We start from the raw sequence: 3,755 nt of genomic DNA on the forward strand, positions 1-3,755 counted from the left end.
CAATTTCGAACACAAAATTATCCTGAAGAAAGGTGCTGTTCCTTCTGTGCACCAGGTGAGAAGAGTTCCTAAGTTGATGTTAGAACCACTCAGAGCAGAGTTGAATAAGCTTCTGTGCGCTGGTGTAATTGAAGAGATAGAATCGTCTGAGTGGTTGGCTCCCATTGTTCTAGCACCGAAAGACAAGGGGAGACAGATCCGTATGTGTGTGAACCTTAGAGACCTTAACAGGCATATATGGGTAGATCGCCAACCCTTACCCAACATTTCTGAAGAGTTGTCGGGTTTGGGTGGTTCAAAGGTGTTTAGTGTGTTAGATCTGTCCTCAGCCTGTCACCAAATTGTTTTGCATCCCGATTCTAGGCGGGGAGGAACTACACCACTGTAGTAAAGCACAAAGGGTCATAGGCCTTTTGCGCTTTATGGATAAAGAACACACTTATCGGCTACCCCAAGACACTGCAAATACTCACACAAGCGCGCGCGCGCTCCAACACACCAACCATCCATGAGAAGGACACACTTTGTGCTCTTGAGAATTTTGTCCGCATTGGAGACCGTTACAGAGACGGGGGATGAAGGTCCATAGGTTTTATGTGGGATTTACTAAAGGCAATCCACTATGACGCATCGCACACCCCACACGACAGGCAGAACGCCAGACTCAGTCTCTCACGCGAAATGAAATTTGGGCCCAAAACTAACATACAGAAGATAGGCTTGAGATTTTGATGAGTTTTCAGAGGGGTGCAGGCCCGAAGCGCACGGCCTAATTCTAAAGTCCAACGGAAAGCAGATGCCGCTGTGCGCAGAGACCGTGGGGAGCAGAAACTGTGACAACCCCAGCTTCCTTTCTGCAAACATCTGGTTCCGGGCCGGTTCCCGCTCGACGGACATCAGATTTTCCATTCTCCTGGTGAGGGGAGGGGGAGATGGGGGAGGAGAACCGACTCTCAGGCTGGAGTGCGCAGGACATCCAAGGCTCAGGATTTCCCCGGTTTGGCCTGGAACCTCGCGAAGGGCTGGGGGAGGCGGGTTTGAGCGGGAGAGATTATCAATTTTCAAGGAAGGCCACGTAGTCAGTGAGTCTGGCCAGCTGCTGTTCGTTCGGAATCAAAGCCACGGGGGAGGACTCTGGCTTCTTGGGCATCGCCATTCGTGTAGCTGAATCTGCCTGCCAGCCCTGCTCCAACACACCTTTCACAGCGTCCTCAACTGGAAGCCCCACAAAGGTAGCAAAGTCATCAGCAGAGATGGAAGTGTAGGCCTGTGACACCAGGCCAAAAGCTTGCTGTCTTGTTGCGTCTCTTAGGGCCTCCATGATGACTTGAATGTTCTCTGACCATGAGTGTGCGCTGATTGATGTGTAGATTCCCGGAAAATCCTTCTGCCAAATCCTCTGTCCCACAGACCAAATATTTCCGAGCTCTGCATTTGCAGAGCAAATTGCTGGTGGAATCCTTTTCCAGAGATATCTTGCGTTGTTCATGTCATTATGCAGCAGATATAGTGCAAGAAGCTGGCTGTACACTTGTGGTGTGGAAATCCCTCCAGGGGCCTCTAGCTCTTGTTCCTCGTTCTGCTCCAGCATCTTCCGGAAGCTCAGCGGACTCTCAGCCATCACCGCCCCAGGCATCCTCCCGAGAGTGTAAGCTACCTAATCAGCCTCTCTTAAGTCAGGGGAATCTACCACCCGGTTATTCCATTTCACTATTCTAGACATGCTCCACACGTCTCCATTATCAAGTACAACCACATTCTTCCTAACTTCCTTAATGCAGAAAGGACCTTTGAAGCTTGACTTGCCCTTGGTTCTAAACCCAGGATCCTTCAGCAACACCATGTCACCAACCTTCCATTTGACACTGGAAACACCATAATTGTAATAGTGTTAAGCTCCAGACATGTAGTTTGGTAAGATGAGCTTTATTGAATACCACCAACCCACAGCAGATGCAAACACTTCCAACCCTCACCAACCGTCCGATCTCTCTCCACCCCGTGACCTCACCTGGAACTTGGATGACATGTACATTCCAGACTGTGCCCAACATTCCTAGGTAACCACACCACAAACGTTGACTTTGGAGATAGCGCTGCGCGTCTCCAGCTGCGTTGGAGGTTCCTATTTCCAACACTCCACCGCGTAAGGCTCCGTTGCGTCAATCACCACCAGGAGGCCGCCATCCGATTACATCTGCTGCAAGTGTAAAAGGAAGCAGGGTCAGTGCTGCCAGGACTTTACTATCTTAATCCTCATCAGGATCTCCGAGCCGGGCACCCTCGATCAGCGGACCTCGACAAGAGCAGAAAAGCAGATGTCAACAGGAAGAAGATTCGTGGGTTCTGAGTTGGTGGTGACCCCTCGTCGCCAGTGTTAAGCTCCAGACATGTAGTTTGGTAAGATGAGCTTTATTGAATACCACCAACCCACAGCAGATGCAAACACTTCCAACCCTCACCAACCGTCCGATCTCTCTCCCACCCAGTGACCTCACCTGGAACTTGGATGACATGTAAATTCCAGACTGTGCCCAACATTCCTAGGTAACCACAACACAGGCTTTGACATTATGCTCCTCAACGCCATGCTTCTCCTTGCTGATCAGGAGCAATGTCTCATCCTTTGATGTCTTGTCTTCTTGGATCTACATCTGCAGGAGTCCTTGGAGCAGGAAGAAGAAGCTTTGTTAGAAGATTGACCTTCTCCATGGCTTACAGAAGATCTGGAAGAATATTCAAGTTCCTTTCTTTGCTACAACCCATGTAGCCTGATCTTCTGTCTATCTTTCAAAGTTTTTCTCAAGAAGGATTGACAATGAGTGCAGGACTCAGGTGAACGAACTTCAGAAAGACAAAAAAATACACCAAAGAATGTGCCTTCTTTTTCCAACAAAAAGGGCTTTTAAAAAAAAGTGAAGGCATTTTTTAACATAAAAATTGAAGAAGATGCTTGCTTACCTACGGCAATGCCTTATCTGGCAGAGACTCTATCTAGCACAGATTCCTTACCCTAGAAAAATCCCCAGGTATCGGACCGGATCGTGAGCAGTAACCCTGCATGGGTGGTGTCTTTCAGGTTCATGTAGGCTCGTCGACGCCATCTGCGCTGGAAGTGACATGTGCAGTGCCTATATAGGCGCCACCTTAGCGTTCTGGCGTCAGTTTCTTTTTGCGACTTTGTAGGAGGCTGGCCCTTTATGTCGTCTGTAAAGCTAGGCACACTGTGCAGGGGGTCCACACGTTGGTTAACAGGGGTAAAACTAGATCACGTAACACTTTAATTTTTAAGGTAGTTTGGTCAAGCAGTTATGCCCATCTTGGAGAATTGCAAAGCATTTGTTGTACTCACAGTATCAATCATGCAACTCACAAGCTCAAAGGAATAACTTGAGACCAATTTATAAAATTACTTCAAATTTGTATGTAATTTTAAGAGCAAGATTATCAAAATTGGTTAAATACTTTTTGAGATATGAATTTTTGAAGTTTAAGAAAAATAGTCTTTTTTGTGCATAATAATGCACCATAGGAATCAATGGAAAATCACCTTTAACAATACATAAAAAATTGTAGAGTTGGTTTACCACGTTCTTCTTTTGCAGGTTGGTCGAGGTCATCGGTGGGCACACTGTATCAGCTGGAGTAGTTCGGACGGTTCCCGGTTCTGGCGGGAGCAGCGAGGAAAGGTCTCTGTAGCTAGTGGAGGGCCACTGCAAGGGACCACTTGGAAAAGTACTGCACTGGTAGGTTTA

At 47.7% G+C, this 3,755-nt stretch overlaps 1 pseudogene; it reads right to left on the reverse strand.

The window, feature by feature from the left end:
* Positions 1 to 366: 366 nt before the first annotated feature.
* LOC138304416 (COP9 signalosome complex subunit 8 pseudogene) lies at positions 367 to 1,649 on the reverse strand (annotated as a pseudogene).
* Between the last annotated feature and the right edge of the window lie 2,106 nt (positions 1,650 to 3,755).

This window comes from Pleurodeles waltl, chromosome 7 (assembly GCF_031143425.1).
Source record: "Pleurodeles waltl isolate 20211129_DDA chromosome 7, aPleWal1.hap1.20221129, whole genome shotgun sequence".
Lineage (NCBI taxonomy): Eukaryota > Metazoa > Chordata > Amphibia > Caudata > Salamandridae > Pleurodeles > Pleurodeles waltl.